The sequence below is a fragment of the Felis catus genome, chromosome B4, assembly GCF_018350175.1.
Source record: "Felis catus isolate Fca126 chromosome B4, F.catus_Fca126_mat1.0, whole genome shotgun sequence".
Classification (NCBI taxonomy): domain Eukaryota; kingdom Metazoa; phylum Chordata; class Mammalia; order Carnivora; family Felidae; genus Felis; species Felis catus.
The window spans coordinates 72,314,244-72,333,653 of record NC_058374.1 but is presented as its reverse complement, the minus strand read 5'-3'; the positions used below and the strand labels follow the sequence as shown (position 1 = coordinate 72,333,653).

The 19,410-nt window shown below is 36.9% G+C and overlaps 1 long non-coding RNA gene across 1 annotated transcript in view; it reads right to left on the bottom strand.

The window, feature by feature from the left end:
- Positions 1 to 19,410, bottom strand: part of LOC109501547 — a 58,364-nt gene that overhangs the window by 17,735 nt on the left and 21,219 nt on the right. The window contains exon 4 of the long non-coding RNA XR_002159673.3: positions 6,056 to 6,201. This is a non-coding gene — a long non-coding RNA (uncharacterized LOC109501547). The remainder of the gene's footprint in view (positions 1 to 6,055; positions 6,202 to 19,410) is intronic.

Sequence of the window (19,410 nt, the reverse complement as noted above, 5' to 3'; positions counted from 1 at the left end):
GTCCTCAAAAAAAAATACAACTTTCAAAAGACATATACAAATGGAAACTAAACTATAGAAAGAAGAAACTAAAATCATTCACAGATCCACCGACCAAGAAAAATAACTCCGAATTTTTGGCTACTTCTACCTAGAACCTTCTTTCGATGTATTTTGTCTCTTGGTTATTACTGTAGGCAAATGCATATCTTACTTTTTTTTCATTGATGACTTTAACATAAGCATCCATCATGCTACCAAGCTCTCCTAATAAACATAAATTGTAGAAGCTGAACAATGATGTATTGTGTAGCTATATCACAATTTACTTACTTTCAGATCATAAAATAATCTGTTGTTTAAAATAATTTTTAATGCTTCATATAGTGTGTCAGTAAACAGATTGGTCTCTAAATTCTTGTTTTTGATTTTCCTAAGATAAATTAATAGAAGAGTTACTAAATCAAAGGAAATATACATCTTACAGCTGTTGATCTGCATTGAAATAATAATTTCCAAAGGGTCAGGTTAATATACGCTTCTTCTAACTGTGATGAATTCAACAGCTCATTTCACTGCTCTGGCCAGTATCTTTATGACAGTTTAAAATCTTTGCTAATTTGGGGTGCCTGGGTGGCTCAGTTGGTTAAGCATCTGGCTTTCGCATAGGTCATGATCTCATGCTTCATGAGTTCGAGCCCCATGTCAGAGTCAGGCTCTGTGCTGACAGTTGACAGCTCAGAGCCTGGAGCTTGCTTCAGATTCTGTGTCTTCCTCTCTCTCTGCCTCTCCCCTGCTTGTGCTCTCTCTCTCTCAAAAATAAAAACATAAATAAAATCTTTGCTAATTTGATAGAGGAAAGTTAGTATCTGTTTTAACTTATGACTTCTTAAAAAAATAAAAATAGAACATTTCCCCACACATTTGCTATTCAATCATTTTTTTTGTGACTAGCCTTTGTTGAAATACTTAGTGAAGGGTCTTACTGTTCTCATTAATTTGTATGTACTTATGTATAAATCCTTTGCCTGCCATTCTTTTAATAAATATTATTTTTGTTTTGTTGTTAAATTTTGGTCATTCCTTTTGTGATAAGGGCTTTATTAAAAGACAGGATTGCTGGCCTATTTATTACTGCCTCCCATGATTTCCTTTTGGTCTGAAATGCTGGCAGAGTCAGCATCACTGCAGGGTCTCAGTGTCTGAGGGTGGACAAAAGGAAAGAACATAAAGACAAAGCAAGAGAATTTGGTCATTGGAGAGCATCATTATCCAACCGGCTTCCCTTCTTCTCTTCTACTGCAGTCCTGTGGGTCTCAGTCAGCCAGAGTCTGAGCTACTGCTCTACCTACTTCAGTGTGGGTGGCTTTACTGTCAAAGCCCCACCCACCCGCCACACCATCATATCTAACTTTATCTAATGTGTGTGTGTGTGTGTTTTTTTTTTTTTTTACTTTGCTGGTTTGATGACGGTCACTTTTACACCCATTCAGTAGTTTTTGGTACTGTGGACAAATTTTCATGACACTTACGCAGTGAAAAGTTTAGCTTTGGAGAATTCATTTTAAGATGAATGTGAACCAAGAACACCCTGTATCTAAAGTTCATGAGTGTCCTTTAGGGCATGAAAAATAATTCACTAACAACAATTCAACTTAGAAGTACTAGCTGTCCTGTGACTATAGACCAGCACACAAGATGATCATTGGGGCAGAGACAGAAAATACCAGCACTTCTGTTTATATTTATTATAGATCACCTTATAAAATTTTCATTATTTATTCACTTTATAATGCATATATTTTAGTAAATAAATAAACATAATTTGGAGGAATGTACTGATTTTTTTTTATTATAGTAGTGCACAAAAATGCCTTGGAAATGACTGTAAGAGAAAACTAGAAGGTATTACCATTAGAGAAAGGGGCACTAAAGAAAAGAATAAAAGTGAGGAGAAACACTGAGTAAGCAAGACTTCATTCACATTTATTATTAGTTCTCTATCACAGAGCTGAATGGCATTCACAAGTTACTTTTTATAAGATGGGTTTTCACTTCTTTTGACAGTATTTTGAATGAAATCTGATTGCACTGAGGAAATTTACTTATGCAGGAGGTCCAAACTCTGCCAATAGTAAACTAGCAGTAATTTGAGAGTAAAAAAAAAAAAAAAACCAAAAAAACAAAACAAAACAAAAAACCCTTTATGAGCCCAGATGGAATGATGTTATTTTAAATCATTTAAACTAAGTTTTATTTCTAAGAGGTATCCTGCTTAGGAATCAGAGAAGACAGATAAGTGCACTGTTAGAGTTTGTGGGATAGGAGTTTCTGATATATGCTATGGTACATTCCATTTTTTGAGTTACAATTTTTTGAGTATGCTTTACTACCATTTTAAATTTGCTTTGTTGTCAGCTTAACATCAACATATAACCAGGTATCAAGCATCTTCACTCTTTCCTCTTCCAGGTTTGTTTTAGTCAGGCAAACACCAGGGAAATGGTGGATGTGACTGCTTGCAGTCCACAGCTTTTGTAGTGTTTGTCCAGCTTGCAATGACTCCTTTACTTCCCTCCCATCTAAGTGAGGCTGGGCCCCTGGCAGCCATTTTGAGAAATATAACTCCACCCTTCAGGGAAAATTTTTATTATATTTATGGTACTGATGACATTATAGTGGGTCAAATCTCCATGAAGATTTGGGAGTAGAAGAAACTGATGGCAGAAGAGAAAAAGGAATGGAAAACAGAGAGAAAGTGAGCTGAGAGGCAGGATTATGAATTTTCTGGAGATTCCCATTTTCAGTACCCATTAGCCTCTCCTTTCCTTAAAGTCTGAGAATTCTCCTGAATTGCCTTGCACTCCCTTGAATCATTACATCTTTATGATATATTTCTCTTTATTTTTGTTATTTTTTTATTTTGTTATTTTTTTAATGTTTATTTATTTTTGAGAGAGACAGAGAGAGGCAGAGAGAAAGGGACCCAGAATCTGAAGCAGCTCCAGGCTCTGAGCTGTCAGCACAGAGCCTGATGTGGGGCTCGAACTCAAAAACCGCCAGATCATGACCTGAGCCTAAGTTGGAGGCTTAACCAATGGAGCCACCCCGGTGCCCTCATTTTTGTTTTTGAAGAGCCAGCTACAGTTGGTTTCACATACCAGCAACCAGAGTCCTAATGCACATGTTACAATGCTGACCTTCACAACTCTAGAGTGTGGAGCAATATGCTGGCAGATAGAAGGCTGTCCACTCTCCTGTCAGAAGGTGTTCTGAAAACCCAAGCACAGCCTCTGTTCTGCTTCATTCAGCAGGCACAATTTCCCTACAGGTTCCTTCACATATGTTAATGGTTTGTGTGAATGACCAAACTGCAGTTGCTAAAAAGTGGCCAAAGTCATTGGCTTTATCCTAATGACAGTTGCTTTTTCAATATGTTGCATGGCCAGAAACATATTCTCTGCAATTAATCAATTGTGTTACTTTAAATGTGTCTGGGGTTCTGTGGGAGTGCTTTTCCAGTGAAGCCATGGGCTCCTGGGAGATTTGTCTGCAGAAGTCAGAGGAACAGAGATTCAATGGAGGCTGGGCTTGAAGACAGTAAGGGGTATCTTCTCTAAAGGGCTGGAGGAGGCAATAAGAGTGCCCTTCTGAAGAGCTCTAAAGTTTCTTATGGAAAACTAGGAGCTCAACTTAGATGTCATTTGAATAAATAGAAAATTACATTGTAGTCAAAATGGTGAGGTCTGAACATACTATATTTCCTAAAATAAGAGGTTCTGCTTAACTCATCAGCAGACAGCTGCTCACATAATTTGATTTGAAGGATACTGCAAGGTTTCTTGCTCCAAAAAATAATTCCCTCTCAGAGCACATCACCCACTCCTACAGGAAATTCCAACCTTCTTTGATCAGATAATTTTGGAAGAGCCAGGAATTGTCCCCAGAAGGTTAAACTGCAGATGTTATCTAGAAACAAATGAGAATCCTGAGGGTTCTATTGATCTCCTCTCATTGTATACCGGCAAGCATCAGTTTATCATTAGGCCAAAAAACTGTTGCCTAGGAAACCAGAAAAGTGGTGGGGGTGAGACGTGAGTGCAGGAGAGGGGTAAAGTTAGAGGATGTTATCGAATAACCTGGGACAGACATGGATCCTCAGGGCTGAGCATGGAAGGTTGCCACAAGAAGAGTCCACACAATGACCCCATTGTAGTTGGGCTACGAGAGAGATTATAAAAGAGACCAAGGGCAGTGTGAAGAAATGTCCCAGATGATGATACAAAAACAGAATGTCTCAGGGACCTCAATGGTTTGCCTTGCAATCTTGTTAATTAGAACAACCAGCTATTTGAAGAATTTGTATTAATACCTGGAACTATTCTCTTGAGTTCCTCAAATATCCACTATATTCTTGAGAAAGTAAGGATAAGTTATAAATGACTACCTTTGTTCTTCTGCCTTTTAAAAAAAGTATTATCACGTGAAGAGGATTCATGGTAGCTATGTATACACATCACTGCAGCAGAATTGGATGGGAAGAGATTTACGCCCACACTAATTCACTCTTGCCCTGGAGTTAACCCTGACAGTGGTGAAACTGGCATGTGTTTGGACTAAAGTTGCCGGATTTAGCAAATAAAAAATGGGGCATCCAGTTAAATTTGAATTTCAAATTCAAATTCAAATTCAAATTTAACCATGTGTTCTGTATTTTATCTGGCAACTCTACTTTGGAACTAATGGGGAGTGTCCATTTCTCATAGACATATTTGTCATATTTATATAGAAAGCAACTCAAACTGGTAATTGAATATTCAGTCCAATTCACAAAACAATTACTGGGCAGGCACTTCTTTTTTGTGAACTATTGTGCTAGGCTGTGGGGAAATCAAACATGATTAAAACATCGTCACTGTTTCTTGCATGCTTATAATCTAAAGAGAAAAGCATTTGTGTAAATAACCATCAATAATACAAGGCAGAAGGAAATGTGCCAAATAGATTGTGTATTAAGACTACAGAGAAAAGGGGGTGCCTGGGTGGCTCAGTTGGTTGAGTGTCTAACTTCAGCTCAGGTCATGATCTCATGGTTCATGAGTTCGGGCCCCGCAACGGGCTCTCTGCTGTCAGCACAGAGTCTGCTTCAGACCCTCCAATCTCCCTGTCTCTCTGCCCCTCCCTGCTCATGCTCTCTCTCAAAAGTAAATAAACATTAAAAAAAAAAAAAAAAGACTACAGAGGAAGGAGTGATTAAATTTGATGGAAAGGATCTGGGTAGAACTTGGAAGAATATGCAGCTTCTCTGTCAACAGAAAAGGGAGAGAAGGTATTCCAGGCCCAGGGAACAGTTAACATGAGCAAAACCTTGGAGGGATGAATACTCATGGTCATGTTGAGAAATGGTGAGCAGACTAGTACTGGGGGCACAGGATGCACAGAAAAATGAGGTGGAGTTGTTGCTGAAAAAGGTAGGTTAGGGCTGGATGGAGGATGGTCTCGGATGTTATGCTAATGGTTAAGACTTACTGTCATGAGCAACAGTATGGAGGTGGAGGAAGAGCTTATTTTTTTATTTTTTGAGGTTAAAGTATTCTAAAATGAAAGAGCATAATCCATCCTGTTTAGGATGACACATCTGTAGCAATGTAATGAGGGATGGGTGAGGCAAGAGTTTAGAGGCAGGGAGTTTTAGTTTAGCAGGATGATTGCAATTATTGCCAAATTGGAAATTATACTCATGACGTTAGGAAAAATTAGCCACTCTCTCTTAATGTACTGAAAAGCCTACTTTCTGGTTTTGAGGTAGAGTAAGAGCCCCTTTGATGCTCCTTCTGTTGTTGATCCTGGCCACTGAGGTCCTACTTGGCCCATACTTGCATTTCCTTCCTCATAGCTGGCAGCTTTGTATCCCTCTGCATACATGCCTAAGTGGTCCACAGGGCAGTTCTCAGGATAACAAATACCCCTAAACCTCTGTGCACTGGAAACTTGGACTCAAGGCTCTGTTCCTAAGGTAAAGGGAAGTGCTTGTGGTAGTTACAGGGATTAGGAGAAGCATGTATAAATTACTTACCAAGAACTTCTTCTCTCCATAGATTTGTAATTTCATGTTCTTTATGGAAAGGATAATTTTACTTTTACTATTAAGCACATATCTTCATTTACATGCTCAATGCCATCTTTGTTTAAGTTGAGTTTCCTTACTGACCACCTTTGTATCTGTAATAAGAGAGAAAACAAATCAATACCCATAATGGTAACTAAAACTCATTAACTATTATTAAACACTTCAGATTTTCTAATCACTCTATTAAGTGCTTTATATGAATTACCTCATTTAATCTTCCCACTGCCCTATGAAAGGATCAGACATTATTAAGAGATAATTCATACAGGAAGAACAATGAAAAAAATCATGAGAATTATTAAAATTCTAAAAGGTGTGTCAAAGACATGCAAATTATTTTTAAAAGATGCCATTTTCACTTATTAATTTGGCACATATTAAAAAGAAATAACACAAAGTGATGGTTTCAATATAGTTTCATGTACTACTAGTAGGATGAACAATGGTAAGACTTTTCTGGAAGGCCAGTTTTCAATAAGTAAAATTTTCATGCCCCCTGATCTAGAAATTGTATGTGAGGAAATTTGTGCCAGATAAATAATGAGAAAGGTATAAAAGATTACAGTATAAGGATGCTCATTACCATATTATTACCGGAAAATGAAAAAGACCTAAATACTTAAGCATAAGACTTTATGACTTATGAATTTTTTCATGACTCATGACTTAAGAATCTTTTTAAAGACTTGTGAATTGTTTTTTAATTGCTGCTACAGGCATATTTGGTTAGGGGGATGGAAAATGACTTTTTTGTTCATTCTTTAACTTTCTTTGAGAAAGGTATTAAAGCAGTTTAAAAGTGCTTTCCACTTTAAGACACTATAGATTATAATACAAATAGTATTTAAAAAGAAATTAAACTTCCTTCTTTATTTTTCTTTATCCTCTACCGTATCCATACAGTGGAAGCATAAACATGGCTTAAAAGTTTACGGTTATTTTTTTTATCTTTTTCATTAACAATCATTCTTCAAACCATAAATTTTAGGAATTATCATATAATAATTTATACTTATGCAATCCAGCCATCGTATCAGTCTTGTGATATTGTTAATGATTTTTCTCTTTGAGTCTTTCCCGATAGGCTGGATTCAGCCTGTAGTGAGCCATTTTTTAAAAAATTTTCTTTAACATTTGTTTTATTTCTGAGTGACAGAAAGAAGTGATGTGAGCACCTAGGCAAGCCATCGAACTCCTTTTTGCCTGTTTAAATGAAATACTAAAAAAAAAAAAAAAAATATCTTGAGCTCTGTGCTGCTTCAATTTGCTCCTGTTAATTCTTTAGATGTAATTTCTCCCTCAACATACAAACTTGGTTTCATTTAGTCTTTTTGAGTCTAGTGGGCTCTCTAAATTTTTCTCTCCACCTGACAGTCAAAAGAGCTCCTGGTTTCTGTACGGATTAAGTCAGGAAGCAGTTTTTAACTACAACAAATTGAAACGTTTGCACAAGGAAGTGTTGCTTTTATAAGTGATGGGAAACTTCAAATTTGATTACAAGCAACCTTTGGCTTCCTATCTGTTCAACAATAGGCCATGTTGTTAAGGGCAATTTCCATGCACAGCATGTGGGTCCCATTTTTTCATCCTTAGACATGGTTGTTTACTGTTCAGCACTGTTTATGCATTTTAATCAGGCTTTTTCAGTCTCCCTTAATAAATCACTACAAAGCAAATGTACCAAAACAAGAACTATTATGCAGTATTGGTTGCCCTTCCACATTATTTGCTGCCCTCGAGTTTCACTCAGTACCCAAATTTTAAAAATAATGACAACAAGAACAAAATCCATAGCCAAGAGTATTATATTTAGAATTGCAACATTTCTGGCTAAATGCGCTCTTTGAGCTCCATTCTTTAACAGTAGGAGCCTGACTTTAAAATTCAGTTCAAGCAAGAATGACTTAACAATTGGAACCTGCCATCAGTCCTTGGGACTGAAAGTCTTTTTGATGGGATGAAGCTGACAGCCTAGTTCCTGCCTGGCAGGCATTCACATGGAATGGGCCTGTATTAGTATAGATAAATGTTTAGACATTCAGGTATCTTGCTGTCTGAGAAGAGTATTGCTGGTTAAGGCAATGGTAAGCAGAGGAAAAAGAGTTCTCAGGCATTCATGCCTGAGTGGGGAAAGACAATGGCTTGTTAGCATCATCTGGCAAGTGGGCAAAAGACAGCCTGACCTATCTCTTCCCTCCTGAGAGCTAAACTTTCATTTGCTTTTAAATGAACTAAGGAAAAAGTACATTCTTTTTTTCCCCAAGACTTTGTTGTTGCTGTTGAATTAAATGGATTTTCTTAACTTTGGTTTCTAGCATCAGAGGCAGATTATTACAAGCTGTAATATTGCAAAGCACAGACCAGAGAGAGGTAAGAACGCCCTGAAAGAAAAAGAAGGCAAGGGACATTGTGCAATGCAGATTTGCATTTTAAAACATGATAGCATTTAGAATTTAGATCCATCGATCAACACTGACATATTTTAGAATAGTCACTGGAAAATTAACAGCATAAATATGTATGACAATTTGAGGCTCAGGAAGAGAGTTTACCAAATATAAGAATTATTGGAAAATACGTTAAGTGAGTAGATAGTCTCCAAACCAAGTAATTATTTGAAAATGTTTATGTTAACCTACTTTACAAAGCATCTTGTGTTACCCTCTGACATCACTTGCATAAAATCCTCTGGAGTCCCCTAGAATTCCACAAGGGCAGGTGCTATGAATAATGCCTCACAAACCTAGCCAGCCAAAGTGCTATTTCGGACATGGTCTAGAGAAAATATTTCATGAGTGAGAAATCAAATTGTCATGTGTTTAATTAAGAGGTAGATATGAGTGTTTGAGCATTTTTTTCTGAAAGGATTCATCCTGAAAGTGATAGGCATACCTTTTAAGGTGTTCTGATTCCTGCACATCCAACAGTATAGTACAAAAATATTCCATCTGAAAAATAGGAGCTTGGTATTTAATTTACAAGTTTTCTAAACGGTGTCAAGCTGCCTGGAAAGTCACTCTTCACCTATTCGTTTTGCCTATACATTTTTTTTTTAATTTTTTTTTTCAACGTTTATTTATTTTTGGGACAGAGACAGAGCATGAACGGGGGAGGGACAGAGAGAGAGGGAGACACAGAATCGGAAACAGGCTCCTGGCTCTGAGCCATCAGCCCAGAGCCCGACGCGGGGCTCGAACTCACGGACCGCGAGATCGTGACCTGGCAGAAGTCGGACGCTTAACCGACTGCGCCACCCAGGCGCCCCTTGCCTATACATTTTTATTCCTTTTTTTTACTTTTTCAAATAATTTTTTTCTACAACTCAAGTTCTCAAGCCTTGATTTCTTTTCTCATGATGCCCTCCTTGCTGTTGGTTGCATTAGGGATAAATAACCTGGAAAATATTACATTTTCACAACCTTATTTAGTTTTATAGTAAATTCACTACAATTCTCTTTGTTTCTTAATCCATGGTCCTTTGAGGCACAGACTGTTAACACCTAATATTAATTCACCTCTTTCACTTTCATGAATGAACACACATTTTACATAGGTCATGGACTATATTTCTAGGTTGATGTGATGGTGTTCTAGCCAATAAAATGTAAATAAAAATATTGTGTCTCCCTGGAATATAGATGTGATGTTGAAGCTCTAGCAGCCATATGGACCTTGAGTATTAGAATCACATTCTGTAGATGGCAGAGCTATGAACTGGAAGGATCCTGAGTCTTTGGTAACTTTCTAGTAAATTCTAGTCCTGAGCTATTTTAGATTTCTCTGTCATATACAACTGAAATAATTGAAATGGATACATGCTGACTCAATTATGGGGAATAGTTAGGAGAGTTTAACATGATTAGCAGAAACTTAAACTATTTAAAAAAATCACAAGAAAAAAAAAGAGACAGCTTACTCCAGCTTTAATTTTTATATTCAGCAATTTCCCTTTTAGATATACCTAAATATCTATTTTAATCTGTAAATGTTTAGGATTTGGATAAACTCTCCATGTGGCCTGCGGTAAAATCATTGATTGGAAAAATATATAGGATTATTGGCATTTCACAAATTTTTATATACAATATGTGGTACACAGTCAGTAATAATGTGGCATATAAGGAGATTAGTCAGCATAAAGACAATCAGTAGAGACAACAGACAATAAACACAGAACCGTAAGACCACTAGATATTAAATTAATAAGACACTGGTTTTAAAATAACCTGCTCGCTAAGTTCAAGGAGAAAAAAAATAAAATAAAATAAAATAATTTAGCTCATGAGTTGGAAACTACAAAAAATAACAGCACATTTGACTCCTCCAAAAACCCCTTATCCAAACATAAATTTTGTAAGTAAAAAATACAACCAAAATTAAGAAATCAGTGGGTGGATTAACAGTAATTTACACACAAATGAAGAGAGAATTGGTGAATTGAAAGAGCTTGGAAGAAAATATCTAAACTTCAGATGAAGATCTAAGCAAAATGTGAGGAGATAAATGCGAAAAACACAGAAGAAAGAATACAAAGGTCTAATCCACATTTGATTGGAGTGCCAGGAAGACATAACAGAGAAATGGGAAGAATCAATACTTGAAGAGATAAAGGGTGACTTTTTTTTCAAAAACTGCTAAAAGACAACAAATCACGGGTTTAAGAAACTATATGATTAGATGCAGGACAAATAAAATGATATGTACATCTGAATCCATCATAGTAAAACTGAAGAATAACAATTAAAAAGAGGAAAAACATCTAGGGGAAGAAGAGATTACATTGAAGAAAGAGCAGTCTGAGAGATGCTCTCTTAATAGAAACAATGAAAGCCTGAAAGCAATAATATGAATGGATGCACCAATCTAGAATTCTTTATACCCAATCAAAATATCCTTCCATAATAAAGATGAATTAAACAAAAATGGTGAGAATTTTCTACCAGAAGATCCATAGTAAATAAAACCTGAAATATATTTTTTTGGAAGAAGGAAAGTGATACTAAATAGAAATTCAGAGAGTAAGAATGGGAAGATGAATAAAAGAAATGGTAAAAATTTCAGTAAACATAAATTATTATGTATTTATAAATATTTATGTATTTAGAATTATAAATAATTATAAACAACAATGATTATGACTTATGTAGTTTAAACAATATAGAGGACTTGAAATATATGACAATAATAGCATGTAAGTTGGGAGGAGAGTTAATAGTGTCCAAGTATTCCAAGGTCCTTTCATCACCTCAGAAGAGAGTAAAAGCATCAACTAAGCTTACTTTGATAGTGGCACCTGGGTGGCTCAGTTGGTTAAGTGTCTGACTCTTGATTTTGGCTCAGGTCATGATCTTATGGTTTGTGAGATCTAAGTCCCATGTTTTGCTCTATGCTGACAGCATGGGGTTTGCTTTGGATTTTCTCTCTCTCTACCCCTGCCCTGTTCATGTGCTCTCTCTCAAAATAAATAAATAAACTTAAAAAAAAGATTACTTTGATAAATCAAGTATGCATGTTGAAATCTCTGGATAATTACTACAGAATAATAAAACAGCATATAACTAATTTCGAAGCTGACTAAGGAAAATATGAAATAGAAAAACAATCGATCTAAAAGAAGGGAAGAAAGGAGAAAGGATAAAAAGGAATGTAAAAGACATGGGATGAATAAAAAGCTGAGTAAAATGATATATTTTAATTCAAGTAAATCAACATTTGCATTGAATATTAATAGATTAAATACTCCGATTAAAGAGAGGATTATCAGATTGGATTAAAATATCTAATTTTATATCTTTATAAGAGACACATCCAAAGCATGTATGCTATATATTCAGGAAGGCTAAAGGTAAAAGGATGGAAAAGGTTCCTTTTTTGCAGGTAGATGAAACAATTATAAAAGGGGTGCCTGGGTGGCTCAGTCAGTTAACTGACAGACTCTTAGTTTAAGCTCAGGTCATGATCTAACAGTTTTGTGAGTTTGAGCCTCACTGTTAGTGAGGAGCCCACTTGGGATTCTCTCTCTCTCCCTCTCTTTCTTTCCCTCCCCTGCTCATGATCTTTCTCTCAAAATAAATAAATAGACTTAAAAAAAAAAAAGAAAGTAGGGGCACCTGGGTGGCTCAGTCGGTTAAGTGACCAACTTCAGCTCAGGTCATGATCTTTGTGGGTTTGAGCCCTGCATTGGGCTCTGTGCTGACAGCTCAGAGCCTAGAGTCTGCTTCGGGTTCTGTGTCTTCCTCTCTCTCTCTGTCCTTCCCCCACTCACATTCTGTCTCTGTCTCTCAAAAATAAATAAACGTTGGGGCGCCTGGGTGGCGCAGTCGGTTAAGCATCCGACTTCAGCCAGGTCACGATCTCGCGGTCTGTGAGTTCGAGCCCCGCGTCAGGCTCTGGGCTGATGGCTCGGAGCCTGGAGCCTGTTTCCGATTCTGTGTCTCCCTCTCTCTCTGCCCCTCCCCCGTTCATGCTCTGTCTCTCTCTGTCCCAAAAATAAATAAAAAACGTTGAAAAAAAAATTTAAAATAAATAAATAAATAAACGTTAAAAAAATTTTTTTAAAAAGAAAGTAAATAGTGGAAAATAATGAATATAAAAGCAGAAATGAATGAAATAAAAAGCAAAGAGACTGATTAAGAAAAAAAATAAAGACATAAATAATATGTGAAGAATCAAAAAGGTTACATGTTTGCAAAACATGCATATATTAAAAAGATAGTAAGAGAATGTTACAGATAATTTTATACCAATATATTAATGAATGAAGTGAAATACATTCTTGGAAAAATATATTTGATTCAATATTGACACAAGAAGAAATAGAAAACCTGAATATTCTTACAGTTATTAAAAATAACTTATAATTAAATACTTTCCTACGAAGAATACTCCAGGCCCACATGGTTTAACTATCAAGTTCTAAAATATATTTAAAGAAGAAATATTTCTACTCTGCAAACCTCTTCCAGAAAACTGAAAAAGACTTTTATGAAATCACTTAATCAAGCCAGCATATCTTCAGTCCAAAATCTGACAATGGAGTTGTGAGAAAGGAAAACTAAAGGTCAATCTTATTTAAAATATGGGTGAAAAGAGCAAACCAAATTCAGCAATCTCCAAAATGGGTAACAGACTAATTACATCACAAACAAGTTGGGTTTCCAGGAATTCAATTTGCAAATAATTGAATGTTTGTCACATTAACAAAATAAAGGAGGAAAATCATATGGTAATTTAAACAAATGCAGAAAAATTCAACCTGCATTTATAATTTAAAGAACACTTTTAGGAAACTCGAAATGGTTTTACTGATAAAAGGTCTCTGAAAAACCTTATAGATGTCATTACGCAATGTTGAAAACTTTCTCTTGAGATAAAAAACAAGACAAGGTATTTGCTGTCCTTGTATCTATCCCACACTGAATTGGAGAATATATCAAGATACTCTTATGAGCAAGTAACAGTACGTCCAGTTAGATATGGATTAAATAATGAGGACATTTTCTTATCTAACAGGACGGAACTCTAACAAAACCTCCCTGGGTTTGCCCAGTGGCTTAGGGATGTCATCAAAGACCCAAGCTCTTTCTGCTTTGTCCCCCTCAGGTTGGCCCTCTGGCTTGTCCCTTCATAGTTCACAACTTGGCTGCCACAGCTTCAGACATCAGAGAGACAGAACAATATTGGCCGAAAAAGAATGGCGTTGCCTTCCATTCTCTATTTAACAGGAAGGAAAACCTGTCCTAGAATATCCGTGACAGACTTTTTTCACATCCCATTGGACAGGACTGGATCACAGACTACTACCTAACTTAAGGGAAGCTAGGGGAATAGTTGGTGTTCTAGCCTTTGTAGGAGCGTGAATGCTCTGTCAACAAGAAAAGGGCAGAGGAGATGGGTAGAGACAGTTTTTGTATAAGGGACAATAATAGTGCCTGCCATAGACAGCTTAAGTAACTCACTCAAGGTCACATTTCTTTTTTTTTTTTTTTAACATTTTTTAATGTTTATTTATTTTTGAAAGAGAGACAGTGTGAGCAGGGGAGGGGCAGAAAGAGAGGAAGATACAGAATCCGAAGCAGTGCCCAGCTGTCAGCATAGAGCCAGATGTGGCGCTCGAACCCACAAACCATGAGATCATGACCTGAGCTGAAGTCAGATGCTTGACCAACTGAGCCACCCAGGCGCCCCAAGGTCACGTTTCTTGTAAGTGGTAAAGCTGGGATTTGAACCCAGGCAGCCTGACTCCGGAGACCACGTTCTAAATGTCCAAGCTTTCTCAAGCTTTTAATTCTGTAAAAGCAATGAATTTTAACTGTAACTTAACTCTTTCTCCAGAACCCATAAAATGATCTGGGTATACAGACTCTCAGTGCCACCCTCAACGTCTCTGTTGTATTCTATTACAGCATTCGCAGCAATTCATTGACAATCATCGAGAAGTTTAAATAAACTAAAATTCATCTGTTTTCCACAGAAAAGTTTTGATTTCACATAGAATTCTTTTAGAAGTAATTATTTATAACATTTGGGAATTTAAAAATCAATCTATTATGTGTGTTTGAAAGAATGTGAGAACAGCTCATCAACTTTGAAAAGCAGTAATATGCATACAAATCACATAAAAGGTTTATAATAAGAAGATTAAGTATCACTAAGCAGAAAAAGAAACACAAAATACAAGGGCACATTTAAAAATAAAATGGGTACATCTTAAAATAAATCTTTTCAGCAAAGTTAAAACAGTAAAATATGCTTATGTAGGGAAAAAGTTGTAAAACTGTGAAATCATCATATTTTCACTTCATTACATTTAATATTCTATGCATACCATTATAATAGAATAATTATACCTATTTATCAACTGTGGTAATAAGAGCAGATATAGTTAATGGATTTAAAAAATTTTAAAGTAGTTTTAATTATATAAACAAAAATTAGTTTTTATAAGCATGTATGTATATGTGTGAATATGTATTTAGAATTGGTAAACAAAGTAACTGTGAAATTAAGCTACTTTTGGCTCTAATCATTACTATGAGACCAGAGTCTTTTGACTTCCATACTCTGCAATTGTATTTTGCATATTAAAAAAAGGAGCATGTAGATGCTAATCTTCTCCAGTTTCCAGCCCAACTTGGGTGGTATTTTATTTTCACTTCTTGTGTGGATACTTTGATGGTTCACAAATCAAAAATGACTATTCACGGTCCTATGCTGTTTATCTCCGAAAGGCACTGGCCAGGCTTGTCTGGCATTAGGGAAAATGAGGTAAAGGCAGCAGAACCGCCTGGGCCTGGAAGTGGAATAGTTGCCCCTTTACTCCCTTTTGTCTCCCAACAGCTGTTCTTAGCTCTAAAAAACGTCCTTGCCTTTTGAAGAATTACATTGGGTTATCACCCTTCGTTCCACCACACTGTAAGCATCTACAATCCTTCTAGTCACCTGTCTGTATTCACTGAAGGTTTTAGCATATCTCTTACTGCTTTTCAGATGACTGCATGTGACTCAGTGACTTGCAATCAGTGTTGGTCATCTCTGTTTCCACATGACTGCTTCATCCCACACCCTGAAACTTCGGTTCATCCCTGACCTTGTCCTCTACTATGACCTTATTCTTTCACTACACCCAGGAACCTATGTCCATAGAACTTGTCATTACCAGAAAGACAAAACAAAAAAACACAACACCCAATGCCCTCCCACCCTCACAAAACTAATGACCCCCACCCCCACCCCGCCCCTGCCATCTTAGTCAGTTTGGGCTTCTATAACATAGTATGGATGGACTGGGTGGCTTAAACAGCAAACATTTGTTTCTCACAGTTCAAGAAGTTGGGAAATCCAAGATCAAGGCACTGGTATATCAGGTGGTTGATGAGGGCACTCTCCCTGGTTTGTAGCCATTTTCTCATATCCTACATGGCTGAGAGAAAAATCATCTCTCAAGTCTCTTCTTTTTTTTTTATTATTATTTTTAATGTTTACTTTTGAGAGAGAGAAAGAGAGACAGAGCATGAGTGGGGGAGGTGAAGAGAGAGAGGGAGATACAGAATCTGAAGCAGGCTCCAGGCGTTCAACTGCCAGCACAGAGCCCAACGTGGGGCTCAAACTCATGAACCGTGAGAGCATGACCTGAGCTGAAGTTGGACATTTAACTGACTGAGCCACCTAGGCACCCCTCGAGTCTCTTCTTGTAGGTATACTTATGCCATTCAGACGGCTCCACTCTTATGACCTAATTACCTTCCAAAACCCCATCTCCTGATACCACCACATACGAATTTGAAGGGGACACATTCAGTCCATGACACCTTCAATAGCAAGCATGCAGCTCTCTATCGAGTACCACCTCCTATATTTTAACTCCGATCCTCAAACACTCTGAATTTAACAATCCTTTGATCCCATGGGGATTTTTAATTTATTGATCCTACCAACTTTTTCAGTTATCATTTACCCTGTGTACTTACATGTCTTTTTACCCCGCTTAGATTCCATGGCTAACCATTATAATCACTCCCTTCCACCTAACCTCAACTTCTTGCCCCTCTGTCCCCCTGTTGTACTCACTGGTAAAACCCAGCCATACTTAGGTACAACTCTGTCTGCTCTGTGCATGCTCCTGCTGGAGCTAAACTCACAACTACACAACCATACAATTTAAAATTTATGACCACAAATCTTAAGCCAGAACTCCAACACTTACCTAGCCAATTCACTTCCTCAATTCTTTGAGAATCTTAAAAAAAAAATAGTTTCCTTTCTCTTTGAACATAAAAAGAACTCCTGTGCCACTCACACACAGTGGATATTTTTATTTACTGTACTAAATGGAACAGTAAACAGTTAAGAACTCGCTTATTTTCCTTAGGAGTGCTGACAATACTGACTCCATCTTTGGCCCTTCATCTTGCTCATGTTTGCATAATGACCTACCTCACTCAGGACTATGTGTTCCAGTATCCTTGGAGGTTAATCCATGTCTTGACTGCAATGCAGAAAGGCTTTTTCTGAGAATCCCTCTAGTGCACAGATGGCACCACTTTATTTTTAATTAAACATTTTTTGAGTGTAGTTGAAATACCATGTTACATTAGTTTCAGGTGTACAACTTAGTGATTTTCCAAGTTTATACATTATGCTATGTTCACCACAAGTATAGCTACCATCTGTCCCATTACATCACTATTACAGTAGCTACTGTATTCCTTATGCTGAGCATTTTATTCCTGTGACTTATTCATTCCATAACTAGAAACCTGTATCTTCCTCTCCCCTTCACCCATTTTGCCCAGCCTCCCACCCCCTCCCTTCTGACAACCACCAGTTTGTTCTTTGTACTTATAGTTCTGATTCTGCTTTTTGTTTGTTTATTCATTTTTTTTAGATTCCATTTATAAGTAGAATCATATGGTATTTGTCTTTCTCAGTCTGACTTATCTCACTTAGCATAATACCCTCTAGGTCCAGTCATGTTGTCACAAGTGGCTCATTCTGATCTTTTCTTATGGTGGTGTAACATTCCATTGTGTATACACATATATATATACCACATTTTCCTTACCCATTTATCTATAGATGGACACTTAGGTTACTTCCTATCTTGGCTATTGTAAATAATGCCGTATGTAATGTAAACATAGGGTGGATATACCTTTTTTAAAAATTTATTTACTTTGAAAGAAAGAGCATGCTCGCACAAGTAGGGGGAAGGGCAGAGAGAGAAAGAGAATTCCAAGAAGGCTCTATGCTGTCAGTGCAGAGCCTGATGTGGGACTGATCTCAGAAACCGTGAAATTATGACCTGAGCCAAAATCAAGAGTCGGTTGCTTAACCAACTGAGTCACCCAGACACCCTTATGTATCTTTTCAAATTTGGTAAATACCCAATACTAGAATTACTGGATGTTATTTCTATTGTTTTGAGGAATCTCCATACTGTTTTCCACAGTGGCTGTTCTAATTTACATTCCTACCAATAGTGCCCATGGGTTCCTTTTTCTCCACATCCTCACACACTTACTGTTTCTTGTCAATTTCACTGTAGCCATTCTAACTGGTGTAGGTTGATAACTCATTACGGTTTTGATATGCATTTCTCTGATGGTTAGCCACGTTGAGCATCTTTCATGTGTCTGTGGCCATCTGTATGTCTTCTTTGGAAAAATGTCTATTCAGGTCTTCTGTGCATTTTTTAATCAGATTCTTTTTTTGGTGTTGAGTTGTAAAGTTCTTTAAATATTTTGCATATTAATCCCTTATTTGATCTGTCATTTGCAAATATCTTCTCCCATTTAGTAGGTTGTTTTTTCGTTCCTTTGCTGTGTGAAAGTTTTTCTTATTATTTTAATCTTTATTTATTAATTTATCTTAATTCCAATATAATTAACATGCAGGGTTATGTTAGTTTCATGTATATAATATAGTGATTGAATATTCTATATGTTACTCAGTGCTCATCAAAATAAGTGTACTCTTTGTTAAAATATTTTTTAATCTTTCTTTTATTTTTGAGAGAGGAAGAGTCAGAGAGAGAGGGAGTACAAATGGGGGAGGGGCAGAGAGAGAGGGAGACATAGAATCTGAAGCAGGCTCCAGGCTCTGAGCTGTTAGCACAGAGCCTGCATGGGGCTTGAACTCATGAACTGTGAGATCATGACCTGAGCTGAAGTCGGACACTTAACTGACCGAGCAACCCAGACACCCCATAAGTATACTCTTAATTGTCCTTGACCTATTTCAAACGTTCCCCTATCTGCCTCCCCCTCTGCCAACCACGTTTGTTCTCTTTAAGAGTCTGTTTTTCAGTTTGTCTTTCTTTGTTCATTTCTTTTGTTTTTTTAAATTCCCTAAGAGTGAAAACATGTGGTATTTGTCTTTTTCTGACTTATTTCACTTAGCATTACACCCTCCAGATCCATCCATGTTGTTGCAAATGGCAGGATTTCACTCATTTTTATGGCTGAGTAATATTCCATTGTGGACACACACACACACACACACACACACATACACACACACAACACACATCTTCTTTATCCATTCATCTATCAATGCACACTTGAGTTGCTTCCTTATCCTGGCTATGTAAATAATGCTGCAATAAACACACGAGTGCATATCTTTTCAAATTGCATTTTCATTTTTTTAGGGTAAATACCCAGTAGTGGAATTACTGGATCCTATAGTAATTCTATTTTAAATATTTTGAGGAACCTCCATAATATTTCCTACAGAGGCTCCAACAGTTTGCATCCCCACCAACACTGCATGAAGGTTCCTTTATCTCTACATCCTCGCCA